Source organism: Moschus berezovskii, chromosome 12 (genome assembly GCF_049115385.1).
Source record: "Moschus berezovskii isolate FMDL1 chromosome 12, NW_MosBer_1.0, whole genome shotgun sequence".
In the NCBI taxonomy this organism is placed as follows: Eukaryota; Metazoa; Chordata; class Mammalia; order Artiodactyla; family Moschidae; genus Moschus; species Moschus berezovskii.
In genome coordinates, this window is record NC_142471.1 from 78,800,683 (window position 1) to 78,816,719 (window position 16,037).

A 16,037-nucleotide genomic window follows, 5' to 3' on the forward strand; every position below is an offset into this window, starting at 1 on the left:
CATATTTTTTGTCATTTATTTTGCATCTAACCTGAATATTTCACAGATGTGGCTATGACATAGGAAATGTCTTGTTTTCTTTTTTCTGTTTTACCTATAATGGTCGTATTTAAAACTGGTGATAATTTTTCTTAATATTTATTCAATAGAACATATAAACATGACTGTATCTTTCTGTTAAAGGACACAGTCAGTCATTTTGGAAGATCTCCCACAATGGGGCAGTGAAGAAAGTATTTTAATAGTGGGATATACGGTAGTCTTGTGATGGCTGAGGGAAGAAGTTGGCCTTTTTTTTTTCTTTTTTTCTTTACAAATATTAAGTTTCTTTTTGCCTTTGTTTTTTTCTACACTTTGGTTCCTAGACTTTATTGGGAGAGTACACAAAGAATGTGTCCTGTTTCCTCCTTACTTCTTATGTTGGTGTGCCTGTCTTTGCAAAATTCTTTTTATAAAGATGTCTAAAAACACACAAGTACTTCTTATGCTGTATTTCTCCTGCCTCCTACCTTTTCAGTGTCTGTAGGTAGCATTTATTCTCTCTTGTTCTTTTTTTCTCTTCTCCTGCCTTTTTCTCTTCTTGTCTCCCTTATTTTGCAGACTCTTCACTGTCTAACTTGAAATTGATTAGAATGCATTAATTTTTAAATAAGTGTCACATATCCTTAACTGAGCACTAAAAGGTTGAGAAGCCTTCATGGTGTAGAGTCTGATCCAAAACTAAGTGAGAAGAATTTTAAAAACAAGGGCTGCCCTTCATTAGCCCTCGTGCCATCTCCTGACAGCCTCAGTGCACCACGATGCCACACCAGGCCAGGGCGAGCCCCGTTGCCGCGCACCATTTACCCTCTGTCAGCAGCTTCAGTCGGAGCTGGGGCGATACTGTGCACGCAAGTCTGTCATGCGTCAGCCTCAATTAAGCTCATGTTGCTTGCTTGGGAAATGCCACAGCCTCCTGTTAACCATCTTTTTTGTTGTTGTTTCATTTTCTTCTTTCATTTCTCCACCGCCTTCCTCTCTCTCTAGAAGCCCACGTTGCTCCATTTTTTTTCTTCCTTTTATATTCCCCTTCAACTCTCTCTAGAAGCCCATGCTTTATTTGGTGAAAGTATGTTCATAGTCTTCCCGTTTCTTACAAAGAGAAATCATTTTTAGAGAAGTAACTCCTCTCTGTAGGTCCCAGTAAGTTGATGTTACTCATGGAAATGTGTTTAGTTCATACCTGAGTACATGTAACTTTTTAAACAAGAAAATATTGTTTAAAGGAGGGAATTATACTGACACTTTGTACCTGTGCCAAGCTTGGTCTCAAGTCCTATGAAGCAGTTTTTTCTTTAGATTTTTTAAGAGTGCAGGAGCGCTAGGCATGCAGCTTTATCAAATATTAAAGTCCTTCTCTTCTTTCTCCAACCTGTCGTTTACTTGTGTCCTTGTCATCTAAGGGGGTGGTGGTTTTCTTTTTTTGAGAGTAGAATGAAACCTTACTACACTTGAAGGGGAAAAAAAATGTTGACAGCAGCAGTTTATATTTGGTTCACTATTTTGTGGTTTACCATAAGTTTATGGGAAAAACAAAGGACCACCCAGGGCTTCATCATGCCGGGTAGTTGGCTGCCCAAGCTAGTCTCTTATGAGAAATTATCTTCAAGAGGACATTTTCAGAAAATAAAAGAAGAGTCTTGGCAGGGAATTTTCTTTTCCTTCTCTGAATAACTACAGAGGACTCAAAAGAGCTGCTTTAGTATGCTTTAGTGGACAGATAGACATTGAGGTACTTGAGCATCGTGAGGATTCATGGAGGTTTTATGGGCTCGTTCAGATTGTAAAGTAGGGTTAACCCAAGAAGTTGTTGTCAGATGTTGGTCATGAGGCCCAGTGTGAAAGAAATCACAACAATGTAAAATCCCCTGTGGTCTGTGACATCAGAAGAAGTTCACAGTGAGTCGAAAGCAAGGTCAGTTTCTCAGATGGGAATGGAGACCAAAAAAGTATGTGAATATGTTGTTCTTCTTTCACAGGCACATGACCAGTATGGGCAAGTGGCTTTCAAATGGAATCATGTTGCTGGGTCAATCCAAGAAAACAGATGGAGTACACAGATAGTGGAATTCAGATTTCCAAAATATTTGACACATGGATCCTTGTTAAAATTGTTAACTGAAAAACTTATAAAAATCCATCTAAAATTATCTAAAATTCATATTGGCAATAGGTTAAGAATTTCCAATAAGACTATGTGGCAGTCCCATGATATTGGCTTTCTGGAAGATTTATATAAGCATTAAATGCAAAGTTATTGAACATCTTGAATGAAAAATTGTTTATAAGACTCAACTGTCACAGTAGGTTAGCAAGGAAAAGTTTTTTTTCTGAGATACTCTAGATTGAGAGATTTCCATTTGTAGAACAGATGGCAGCAGAAAGGCTTTGTAAATTAATATTCAGGAATTCTTTTGCACCCCAGGTCCTGATGGATATTGTGAAGGGAGTCTTCACTTTAACTTCCATCCTTCTTCTTTGGATGGGTCACACATTTGTGACTTTTAAGGTTGCTTCTTTATTTAGCAAATATTCTTGAGGCCCTCTCATGTGACAGGTATTTGGTAAGCAGGTGAACTGGTGGTGAACAAAACAGACATCATGGACTCCACAGCCTACTGGTGGAAATAGTTGTTACATCCATTTTAAATCATATTAAATGGGTTGACAGAAACCCAGAGGACTGTTAAAGCGTGTAACTGGAGATATTGATCCTAGTCTGAGGGTCAGAGAAAATTTTCTTAAATAAGTGACATTTCAAATGTAATCTGAAAGATGAGTAAGGAAAGGCAGAGGGAGTAGAGAAGGGTGGGAGACAGAAGAAACTAACAAACTCAAAGGTCCCTTAGCAGGAAGGAATAAAGCACACCAAGGAACTGAGAGACAACCTGGCCAAAGCACAGAGAATGAGGTAGAATGTGGTCAAATGAGCCCGGAGGCAGAGAGGAGAGCTGGATCACATTTAGCCTCTTCAGGGTCATCTCTGAGTTTGACCCTTTACCTTAAAAAAGACACTTTCCATCCGTAAAATGAGAGGATTAAACATCAAAGTTCTTAACCTAGGAGGTTATTGGAAACGCATATTTTTAATAGATCCAGTCACATATCTTCAGCTACCTGATATTGGGGATGTAAAATGTCTTGTTGTTGTTCAGTCGCTCAGTCATGTCTGACTCCTTGTGACCCCATGGGCTGCAACATGCCAGGCTTCTCTGCCCTTCACTGTCTCCCATAGTTTGTTCAAACTCGTGTCCATTAGGTTGATGATGCCATTCAACCATCTCATCCTCTGTTGTCCCCTTCTCCTCCTGCCTTCAATCTTTCCCAGCATCAGGGGCTTTTCCAGTGAGTCGGATGTTCACATCAGGTGGCCAGAGTATTTGGGAAAGGCTTACACAATAAACATTCTGCCCAAAATACCCATAGTGTCTCCAGTAAGAAACATTGTGATAAATAGTCACTTGGATGCCTTTAATTGTAATAGTCTATTATTCTGTAAATAAAGGTAAAATGCATGCCTCTAGAAAACAGTGAAACTAATGGTAGTGGTCTTATTGAATGCTCAAACCTTAGAACTTCTGTGCTAAACAACATAAAAATGAAAGCTACCTTAGTTGAGACAGAGGCAGTTTCTCTATCTATGATAAAACTGGACATTAGCTTAGTTAAAGCATAGTATTTGAAGAATTTTAAAGAAAATCAGGGCAATCTCTGTAAGGAGGGGAAGAGAGAAACAGTTGAAACCAGAATAGAGAGCAGTGAGCTGAAAGTAAATGAGAAAGCCTGAGATGTCTGGGGCCAGATGCAGCCAGCAGCACCACAATTGGGAACCTAAAACGGAGTGCCCATACACACTTGCAGACGCATGTGTGTGCACACACATGAACACACAAAGTAGAAGAGCTGACACTGAAATTCTTCTGTTTAACCAGGACACTTGAAAGGGTTAATATAGTCCTGAGTAAGTCATATCTTCTGGCTTCTAACTAAAGTAAACAATTTTTTTTTCCTGGAAAAAAGGCATCCCTAAATTAGGTTCTCTGGGTTCCTACAGATTAAATTTAACAAAATATGAGCTTATAATAAACAAAATTACCAAACACACAAAGAAAAAAGACACTTCCACAAATAAAAGTCAAAGCGAACAGCACATTTTAACTTCCCAACATTTTCAGATATTGACATTCTCAACAGAGAATACAAAATAAGAGTGTGTATGTATATATATATGTATTTACAGAAAGTAAAAATAGAATATTTGAATGATCAAAGAATATGAAACTATTAAAATGACTCTAAAAAACCATGTAGAACTTTTTGGAATTAAAATCTAGACAAATGAGTTTAAAAGCAGATTAAATAAAGCTAAAGAGACAACAAGTGAAATGGAAAAAATATCCAAAGAAATTATGGAGAATTTAACATAAAGAAAATGAGACAAAGAGATTGGGAGAGATGTTGAGACATGTGGGATCTAATGAGATCTAGAAAGCATCGAATCAGAGTTCCAGAAGGAGAAATTAGAGGGGCAGTCTTTGAAAAGATAATAGCTGAAAATTTTCAAAGCTGCCTAAAGGTTTAAATCCACAAATACCCAACATATGCCAATTATATAGGACGAATTTCACATTTAGGCACATTCTAGTGAAACTACAGAACACCAGAGCCAATAAGAAGTAAAAAGCCATCATAGATAAAAAGGCACATCACCTATAAACAAAAGATAAACAAGATTGAAAGTAGAATCAATATTGTGAAAATGACTATACTACCAAATGCAATCTACAGATTCAGTGCTATCCCTATCAAATTACCAATGGCATTTTTCACAGAACTAGAACAAAAAACTTCACAATTCATAGGGAAACACAAAAGACCCTGAATAGCCAAAGCAGTCTTGAGAAAGAAAAATGGAGCTGGAGGAATCAATGTTCCTGACTTCAGATTATATTACAAAGCTACAGTCATCAAGACAGTATGGTACTGGCACAAAAACAGAACTATAGACCAATAGAACAAGGTAGAAAGCCCAGAAATAAACCCATGCACCTATGTATACCTTATTTTTTACAAAGGATGCAAGAATATACCATGGGACAAAGATAGCCTCGTCAATAAATGGTGCTGGGAAAACTGGACAGCTACATGTAAAAGAATGAAATTAGAACACTTCCTAACACCATACACAAAGATAAACTCAAAATGGGTTAAAGACCTAAATGTAAGACCAGAAACTGTAAAACTCTTAGAGGAAAACATAGGTATAACACTTGATGACATAAATCAAAGCAAGATCCTTTATGACACACCTCCTAGAGTAATGGAAATAAAAACAAAAGTAAACGGTATTCTTGCCTTGAGAACCCCATGAACAGTATGAAAAGGCAAAAAGATAGGACACTGAAAGATGAACTCCCATGGGAGTAGGTGCCCAATATGCTACTGGAGATCAGTGGAGAAATAACTCCAGAAAGAATGAAGGGATGGAGCCAAGGCAAAATGAAGGGATGGAGCCAAGGCAAAAACAACACCCATTTGTGAATGGGACTGGTGATAGAAGCAAGGTTCAATGCTGTAAAGAGCAATATTGCATAAGAACCTGGAATGTTAGGTTCCATGAATCAAGGCAAATTGGGAGTAGTCAAACTGGAGATGACAGAGTGAACATAGACATTCTGGGAATCAGTGAACTAAGATGGACTGGAATGGGTGAATTTAACTCAGATGACCATTATATCTACTACTATGGGCAGGAATCCCTAGGAAGAAATGGAGTAGTCATCATAGTCAACAAGAGTCCAAAATGCAGTACTTGGATGCAATCTCAAAAACGACGGAATGATCTCTGTTTCCAAGGCAAACCATTCAGTATCATGGTAATCCAAGTCTCTGCCCCAACCAGTAACGCTGAAGAAGCTGAAGTTGAACAGTTCTGTGAAGATCTACAAGACCTTCTAGAACTAACACCCAAAAAAGATGTCCTTTTCATTATAGGGGACTAGAATGCAACAGTAGGAAGTCAAGTAATACTTGGAGTAACAGGCAAATTTGGCCTTGGAGTACAGAATGAAGCAAGGCAAAGTCTAATAGTGTTTTGCCAAGAGAACGCACTGGTCATAGCAAACACCCTTTTCCAACAACACAAGAGAAGACTATACACATGGACATCAACAGATGGTCGACACCGATATCAGACTGATTGTATTCTTTGCAGCCAAAGATGGAGAAGCTCTGTACAGTCAGCAAAAACAAGACCGGGAGCTGACTGTGGCTTGGATCATGAATTCCTTACTGCCAAATTCAGACTGAAATTGAAGAAAGTGGGGCAAACCACTAGACCATTCAGGTATGACCTAAATCAAACCCCTTATGATTATACAATGGAAGCGAGAAATAGATTTAAGGGACTAGATCTGATAGAGTGCCTGATAAACTATTGATGGAGGTTTGTGATATTGTACAGGAGACAGGAATCAAGATCATCCCCAAGAAAAAGAAATGCAAAGAAGGGAAATGGCTATCTGAAGAGGCCTTACAAATAGCTGTGAAAAGAAGGGAAGCGAAAAGCAAAGGAGAAAAGGAAAGATATACCCATTTGAATGCAGAGTTCCAAAGAATAGCAAGGAGAGGTAGGAGGGCCTTCCTCAGCAAGCAATGCAAGGAAGTGGAGGAAAACAATAGAATGGGAAAGACTAGGGATCTTTTCAGAATTAGACATACCAAGGGAACATTTCATGCAAAGATGGACTCAATAAAGGACAGAAATGGTAAGGACCTAACAGAAGCAGAAGATATTAAGAAGAGGTGGCAAGAATACACAGAAGAACTGTATAAAAAAGATCTTCACGACCCAGATAATCACAATGGTGTGATCACTCACCTAGAGCCAGACATCCTGGAATGTGAAGTCAAGTGGACCTTAGAAAGCATCACTACGAACAAAGCTAATGGAGGTGATGGAATTCCAATTGAGCTATTTCAAAGCCTGAAAGATGATGCTGTGAAAGTGCTACACTAATTATGCCAGCAAATTTGGAAAACTCAGCAGTGGCCACAGGACTGGAAAAAGTCAGTTTTCATTCCAATCCCAAAGAAGGGCAGTGCCAAAGAATGCTGAAACTACCACAGTTGCACTCATCTCACTCGCTAGTAAAGTCATGCTTAAAATTCTCCAAGCCAGGCTTCAGCAATATGTGTTGCATGAAATTCCAGATGTTCAAACAGGTTTTAGAAAAGGCAGAGGAACCAGAGATCAAATTGCCAACATCTGCTGGATCATCGAAAAAGCAAGAGAGTTCCAGAAAAACATCTATTTCTGCTTCATTGACTATGCCAAAGCCTTTGACTGTGTGGATCACAATAAACTGTGGAAAATTCTGAAAGAGATGGGCATACCAGATCACCTTACCTGTCTCTTGAGAAACCTGTATGGAGGTCAGGAAACAAAAGTTAGAACTGGACATGGAACAACAGATTGGTTCCAAATCGGAAAAGGAGTACGTCAAGGCTGTATATTGTCACCCTGTTTATTTAACTTATATGCAGAGTACATCATGAGAAATGCTGGGCTGGAGGAAGCACAAGCTGGAATCAAGATTGCAGGGAGAAATATCAATTACCTCAGATATGCAGATGACACCACCCTTATGACAGAAAGTGAAGAGGAACTAAAGAGCCTCTTGATGAAAGTGAAAGAGGAGAGTGAAGATGTTGGCTTAAAGCTTAACATTCAGAAAACTAAGATCATGACATCTGGTCCCATCAGTTCAGTTCAGTTCAGTTCAGTCACTGAGTCGTGTCTGACTCTCCACGACCCCATGAATTACAGCACGCCAGGCCTACCTGTCCATCACCAACTTCCGGAGTTCACTCAAACTCATGTCCATTGAGTCGGTGATGCCATCCAGCCATCTCATTCTCGGTTGTCCCCTTCTCCTCCCGCCCCCAACCTTTCCCAGCATCAGACTCTTTTCCAGTGAGTCAACTTGTCGCATGAGGTGGCCAAAGTATTGGAGTTTCAGCTTTAGCATCAGTCTTTCCAATGAACACCCAGGATCGATCTCCCTTAGAATGGACTGGTTGGATCTCCTTGCAGTCCGAGGGACTCCCAAGAGTCTTCTCCAACACCACAGTTCAAAAGCATCAATTCTTCGGTGATCAGCTTTCTTCCAACTCTCACATCCATACATGACCACGGGAAAAACCATTGCCTTGACTAGATGGACCTTGGTTGGCAAAGTAATGTCTCTGCTTTTTAATATATTATTAAGGTTGATCATAACTTTCCTTCCAAGGAGTAAGCGTCTTTTAATTTCATGGCTGCAATCAGCATCTGCAGTGATTTTGGAGCCCAAAAAAACAAAGTCTGACACTGTTTCCACTGTTTTTCCATCTATTTCCCATGAAGTGATGGGACCAGATGCCATGATCTTCGTTTTCTGAATGTTGAGCTTCAAGCCAACCTTTTCACTCTCCTCTTTCACTTTCATCAAGAAGCTTTTGAGTTCCTCTTCACTTTCTGCCATATGGGTAGTGTCATCTGCATATCTGATATTTCTCCCAGCAATCTTGATTCCAGCCTGTGCTTCTTCCAGCCCAGCGTTCCTCATGATGTACTCTGCATATAAGTTAAATAAGCAAGGTGACAATATACAGCCTTGACGCACTCCTTTTCCTATTTGGAACCAGTCTGTTGTTCCATGTACAGTTCTGACTGTTGCTTCCTGACCTGCATACAGGTTTCTCAAGAGGCAGGTCAGGTGGTCTGGCATTCCCATCTCTTTCAGAATTTTCCACAGTTTATTGTGATCCACACAGTCAAAGGCTTTGGCATAGTCAATGAAGCAGAAATAGATGTTTTTCTGGAACTCTCTTGCTTTCTCCATGATCCAGCGGATGTTGGCAATTTGATCTCTGGTGCCTCTGCCTTTTCTAAAACCTGCCTGAACATCTGGGAGTTCACAGTTCACATATTGCTGAAGCCTGGCTTGGAGAATTTTGAGTATGACTTTACTAGCGTGGTCCCATCACTTCATGGCAAATAGATGGGGAAACGGTGGCTGACTTTATTTTTCTGGGCTCCAAAATCACTGCAGATGGTGATTGCAGCCATGAATTAAAAGACACTTACTCCTTGGAAGGAAAGTTATGACCAACCTAGACAGCATGTTAAAAAGCAGAGACATTACTTTGTCATGGTCCATTTAGTCAAGGCTATGGTTTTTCCAGTGGTCGTGTGTGGATGTGAGAGTTGGACTATAAAGAGGGCTGAGTGCCAAAGAATTGATTCTTTTGAACTGTGGTGTTGGAAAAGACTCTTTTGAGTCCCTTGGACTGCAAGGAGATCCAACCAGTCCACCCTAAAGGAAATGAGTCCTGAGTGTTCATTGGAAGGACTGATGTTGAAGCTGAAGCTCCAGTACTTTCGCCACCTGATGTGGAGAGCTGATTCATTTGAAAAGACCCTGATGCTGGGAAAGATTGAGGGCAGGAGGAGAAGGGGATGACAGAGGATGAGATGGTTGGATGGCATCACCAACACGATGGACATGGGTTTGGGTAGACTCTGGGAGTTGGTGATGGACGGGGAGGCTTGGCGTGCTGCGGTTCATGGGGTCACAAAGATTCGGACACGACTAAGTGACTGAACTGAACTGAAACAGTGCAACCTGATTATTAAAAGCTTTTCGTCAGCAAAGGAAACTATAAGCAAGGTGAAAAGACAACCCTCAGAATGGGAGAAGATAATAGCAAATGAAACAACTGACAAAGGATTAATTTCCAAAATATACAAGCAGCTCATACAACTCAATGCCAGAAAAACAAACAACCCAATCAAAAAGTGGGGAAAAGACCTAAACAGACATTTCTCCAAAGAGGACATACAGATGGCTAACAACCACATGAAAAGATGCTCAACATCACTCATTATTAGAGAAAATGCAGATCAAAACCACAATGGGATATCACCTCACACTGGTCAGAATGGCCATCTTCCAAAAGTCTACACACGATAAATGCTGGAGAGGATGTGGAGAATAGGGAACGATCTTGCACTGTTAGTGGGAATGTAAACTGATACAGCCACTATGGAAGAGGGTATGGAGATTCCTTAAAAAACTAGGAATAAAACCACCATATGACCCAGCAATCCCACTCCTAGGCATATACCCTGAGGAAACAAAGTTGAAAAAGACACATGAATCCCATTGTTCACTGCAGCACTATTTACAATAGCTAGAACATGAAAGCTACCTAGATGTTCATCAACAGATGAATGGATAAAGAAGTCATGGTACATACACACAATGGAATATTCAGATCAGATCAGATCAGATCAGTCGCTCAGTCGTATCCGACTCTCCGCGACCCCATGAATTACAGCACGCCAGGCCTCCCTGTCCATCACCAACTCCCGGTGTACACTCAAACTCATGTCCACAGAGTTGGCGATGCCATCCAGCCATCTCATTCTCCGTCGTCCCCTTCTCCTCCCGCCCCCAACCTTTCCCAGCATCAGGGTCTTTTCCAGTGAGTCAACTCGTCGCATGAGGTGGCCAAAGTATTGCAGTTTCAGCTTTAGCATCAGTCCCTCCAATACTCAGCCATAAAAAGGAATGCATTTGAGTCAGTTCTGATGAGGTGAATGGACCTAGAACCTCTTATGTGAATCAGAAGGAGAAAGATAAATATCATATTCTAACACACATATAGGGAATCTACAAAAATGATGCTAAAGAATTTATTTACAGGGCAACAGTGGAGAAAGGGACATAGAGAATAGACTTATGGACATGGGGAGAGGGGAGGAAGTGGTGAGATATATAAGAAGAGTAACATGGAAACCTACATTATCATATGTAAAATAGATAGCCAAAGCGAATTTGCTGTGTGGCCAGGAAACTCAGACAGGGGCTCTGTGTCAACCTAGAGGGGTGGGATGGGGAAGGAATGGGAGGGAGGTTCAAAAGGGAGGGGATATTATGTATACCTATGGCTGATTCATGTTCAGTTTTGACAGAAAACAACAAAATTCTGTTAAGCGATTATCCTTCTAAAAAAAAATAAAAAAAAGTTCTTTCAGAAAGCAGGAAAATGACTCCAAAACAAAGATATAAGGTTGAAGATGGAAAAACAAGGAATCATTAAATCTAAGTGTGAATCTAAACAAGTCTTGTAAGATTTACACTTATAATTTAAATTTAAAAAATAGTAACAGTGTTTAATCAACGGGGAAAGGTTATTTAGAAAAAAAACGAGTAAAATCTTGCTATTTTACCTTTTGGAAAGTTAGGAGGGGTGTGATCAGAATTAAAGTTATCTGAGAGCTTGTAATTATCAAGAAAGGAATGAAAAAATACTCATTACCTTTAGAGTTCATTACATAGAAATGATAAAATTTCAAATATATCCATTGAAAGACAAAAGAGAATTGTCTGGATTCCAAAAAGTATACTAAAACCAATTGCATTTCTATATAACAGCAAAAAAGAGAGAGAATAAAACAAGTAAAAAGTCAGGATACCATTTACAATTACAAAATACAATGTGTCCGAGGATAAATATATCAAAACATATATAAGACTTAACTCTTCTACATACTAGTTGTGATCTTGAGCAACGTAACTTCTCTGAACTTCAGTTTGTTATCTATAATATGACAGTAACAGCAGTACTTACTTAGTAGAATGATGAAAATTGACATTTAACAGTGAGCCTAGCTTGCAGTGCAACTCCCAATTAGTATTAGACAATCCCTTGTGGCTCAGCTGGTAAAGAATCCGCCTGCAATGCAGGAGACCTGGGTTTCATCCCTGGGTTGGGAAGGTCCCCTGGAGGAGGGAACGGCTACCCACTCAAGTATTCTGACCTGGAGAATTCCATGGGCTGTATAGTCCATAAGGTCACAAGAGTCGGACACAACTGAGTGACTTTCACTTTCATTATCACCATCATTATTATTCAGTTCAGTTCAGTCGCTCAGTCATGTCCGACTCTTTGCAACCCAATGAATCACAGCACACCAAGCCTCCCTGTCCATCACCAACTCCCGGAGTTCACTCAAACTCATGTCCATAGAGGCTGTGATGCCATCCAGCCATCTCACAGGCTAAAAGTCATGGTGAAGCAATGGTCCCAGCACTCAAAGAGTCTAATAAGAATGCTATTGTAATAGACAAATAATCATTATATGATATATAAATTGTAAGTGTCAAAAGGTGATATCAACAAACTCCTAAGAAAGAGAGATAAGTTTTGGCCAAGGGACAGGAGGTTGGGTCCTCGGAGTCTTTCTGAGGATGATGGTTTTTGAGCTGCACCTAAAATTATGAGTAATTAGAATGTTTACCATGGATATGGCATGGGGGCCAAAGGCACATTATATATACATTCTTGAGTCTGCCTTGACTGAATATTATTGGGGCCTCCAAGGGGAACAGCACAGAGATGGCAAAGCATTTTGGGTAATGGGGCCTAGATCAGGTTTACTGGAAAGATAGGTTAGTGGAAGTATGCAAAAATTACAGAAGTGAGTTCTGTTAGCACAGTCCATTGTGATACTGACCCCAGTATTAATTAGCTGCCAAATACCAAATAATTGTCTGGGAGAATCTCTAAGGAAAGGTAAATACATCCTCTGGAATAACGTCTGGCAAGTTAAGATCAGGGTTTGTTTTTTGTTTTTAAAGAAGTAATATATACAGCTCAGTGGGTTTGGAAAATTGTTATGTTGCTAATTTCAGATTTTGTTTTTGTTTTTTTTTAATCTAACTGACTCCCCTGATTGAATGGATGGATACGTTTATGCACAGTCTGAGCCAATTCATTGCATCTGGAGTAAAATTGTTCTTTTGGGAGAAACAGTGGAGGGGGGCTCACTGAGGGGAAATATGTGGAAATAGGGCAGCTACGCTAAAGACAGTTGTTCCTCTAACCCATGTGCCTGTACAAGCCCAGAGACCTCAACATTTCAGCTTGGAGAGTCGGGGGCGCCTCCCAGTGTGTCAGAAAACGTGGGCCCCTGTGCTCACGGAACTCACAGACTTATTTTAGGAACTGTCCTGACACTCCAATAGCTCTTTTTTGAATCATTTTCTGCTTTCACCTGAGAGGTTCCCAAGCTGCAGAGCTAGTCTGGTGCTGTTTTAGTGCTGTTTCTCTAGAATATGCAGACCATGTTGGTGTCTTATTTCTAAACCATACCTAATTTTTACAGAGGTTTCCTCTTTAATGTGTTGCTCAGATGCACATAATCGTCATTCTGCTCGTGACTAGACACAGCTGGGGGAAGGATGTCCGCTAGATGAGATTTTAATTCACTTCCTTCCTTGTGAATAAGACTTGGGATAAAATGTACAAGAATTATTCTTACCTTTTTCCTGACAGTAGAAGTGGTTTGTTTGCCAACTAATGAATGGTGGGATCTGGTGGGAAGGATGGGAGTTAGAAGTGAAAGAAGAGACCCCACCTGGGGAAGGACATCGTTGAAAGGACATTCTGCAGCGGGAATAGGGATGTCCAGGTGTTTGGGAAGGTCTCGACACCCTGGGTCGTAGTGTTCGTTTTAAACCCAGTCAGCAACAACCTGGAAGTGTTCCCAGGGCTCTTAAGACTCCCCACTAAAGTATTTCTGGCAAGAGTATGAAATCTTTGTGACAAGTCCAAGCACACTGTGTTTTTAGGCCTGTTACATAGCTGCATGTAATATTAACAGCGTGTGTTATTCCATTCACTTTATTATTATTGGAATTGAATAGAATTTGTATTTCGTTATTGGAATATTATCTTAGTCTTTGAGCTCTTACTATGACTTTCAGAATTGAAGCCACTTGATCCAGTAAGCATTTTATTTTTCACTTATGTGCAATACATTGTACCAGGCCCTGTGTGCTCAGTCATGTCCAACTTCTGTGGCCCCATGGACTACAGCCACCAGGCTCCTCTACCTATTGAATTTTTCAGTCAAGAATCCTGGAGTAGGGTTTCATTTACTACTCCAGGGGATCTTCCCAACCCAGGGATTGAACCTGCATCTCTTGAGTCTCTTGCATTGGCAAGCAGATTCTTTGCCACTAGCACCACCTGGGAAGCCCATAGCTCCAACAAGCATTTTCTTCTTCACTTATGTGCAGTACATTGTTACCAGGTGCTGTGGAGACAGACAGAGGAGAGACACAGCCCTGCTCTGGGGGAGTTTATAGTCTAGTGAAGACCCGTTTAAAGAGTAGCTCGGGGAAAAGCTTGCTTACCAGGCTGACAACTATAGCAGAGATGCAAACTACTGATGGGTGGCCTCTGGGGAGAAAGAAATGGATTCAGTTGGGGGAAACTTTTGGGTGGGGGGTCAGTTTTAAACCAGGCTTTCAAGGAAGAAGAGGATTCTGATAGGTTAACTCAGGAAGAGATCACGTCCTGGACATGAAGTCCCTTGGAAGTGAGATTAGCAACACACACGGGCAGTGCAGTGTAATGGGCCAGGGACGATGGCAGAAGCCTTTGATTGTAGGCCAGAACTTGATTCCATGTAGGGCATTGTGGTTTTGCCCCATTCTTTGGACAGAGAATTCAGAGACCCATTGGTTGCTGTTTTCTAGACGAAGCTGAAATTTGTTGGAAAATGATCTATTCTTTTCCATCTTCTTGTTTTGGCAGTTTCCAATAATTGCCATCTCTTCCAAATTCACTTATAATGTCTAAATAGATACATACACTTAATACACACTTATATATGAGGACTTGTGGCACTATTTTCCAAGTGTGTTTGCCTGTGGAAGGAGGTATTCCACTAAACGAGGGTTTTGTGCTCAATTGTCTGTGTGCATTGCTGCATTCTCCACCCCTGTATAGAAGATTCAGATTATGCATTAGCATCTGCATGGTTCTGAGAAGTAAAAATGTCTTTTAACTTTGCATAGCAAAGATCCTCTTCATCTTATTGACATCTCTCTAAACAAGACTGGAGAAATACTGAGTTAAGGTACCTGTCATAAACAGTGTTTATGTTTCTCATAGACCCCACAACATTCTTATGAAATAGCCATTGTTGTCTCCATTTTTCCAGGGAGAACTGAAGGTTAAGTATTTTTTTTTCCATTTTCACAAACCAAGAAAAGAGCCAAAATATGAATCTACATTCTTCTAATCTGGGAACTATCCCCTCTCGTGAAGCCTCTAGATTCGTGTACCCTAACCTAATGGCTTGAGCTCCATCTTTAAGGGCTTTTTGTTAAAGATGTGTTTCTTTCTGCTCGGCTGTTTCAGTGATGGCTTATAGCCGTAAATCCTTAATCATCTACTGTGTATAATCTTTCATGACTCACACTCTTCTGGGTGGAACTGACCACTCCAGGGTTCCTGGCAACATTATGCTCTTTTGCTTGCTGTCTCCATCACTGACTCTGCACTCCTCAGTTTTTGGGGCACTTGGTGTGTCCAGCGTTGAGCACAGTGCTTGGCCTGTAGTACAGCACAGTGCTTGTTAACTGGTTGAGGGCCTGAAGAACGTTTCTCAGGTGTGGGAGTCAAGAGAGGAACCTCAGTGCTCATTCTGACTGTGGTTCTGATCATGAGTCAGATGAGATCAGCAATCTGCAGCATCAGCTCGCTAAGAAACACACGAGGTGGCATTTTCTGTATGTAGGTAGTCAGTCATCTAGTAGAGAAGTATACAGTTGTCCTGTGAACATGTGAGCACAAAATGGAACCAACACTGTGTCGTCACAGTCAGTCTATCTGAAAGCCCAACTGGAACCTGGACCCCGTGCTGCCCAAAGGGACCTCAGAATATAGTTGTTTCTATAGGTTTTAACAGCAGCAAGTATGAAGCACCCCCAGTGAAGCAAGGTCTGACCTTGGCTGCAGGCCTCCTCTGCCTTTTCCTTACTCCTACAGTTTTTAGCTTTGGGTAGATTTTAATGCAGACGACGAGTGCTGTTTTTAATGTATGAAATCTTGTATTTATAGAACCAAAAGAACCTTTTTTTTTTTTTAAAAAAAAA

The 16,037-nt window shown here is 40.5% G+C and overlaps 1 protein-coding gene across 5 annotated transcripts in view; it reads left to right on the top strand.

The window, feature by feature from the left end:
* VTI1A (vesicle transport through interaction with t-SNAREs 1A) overlaps positions 1-16,037 on the top strand; it is a 387,110-nt gene that overhangs the window by 168,628 nt on the left and 202,445 nt on the right. The window lies entirely within an intron of this gene.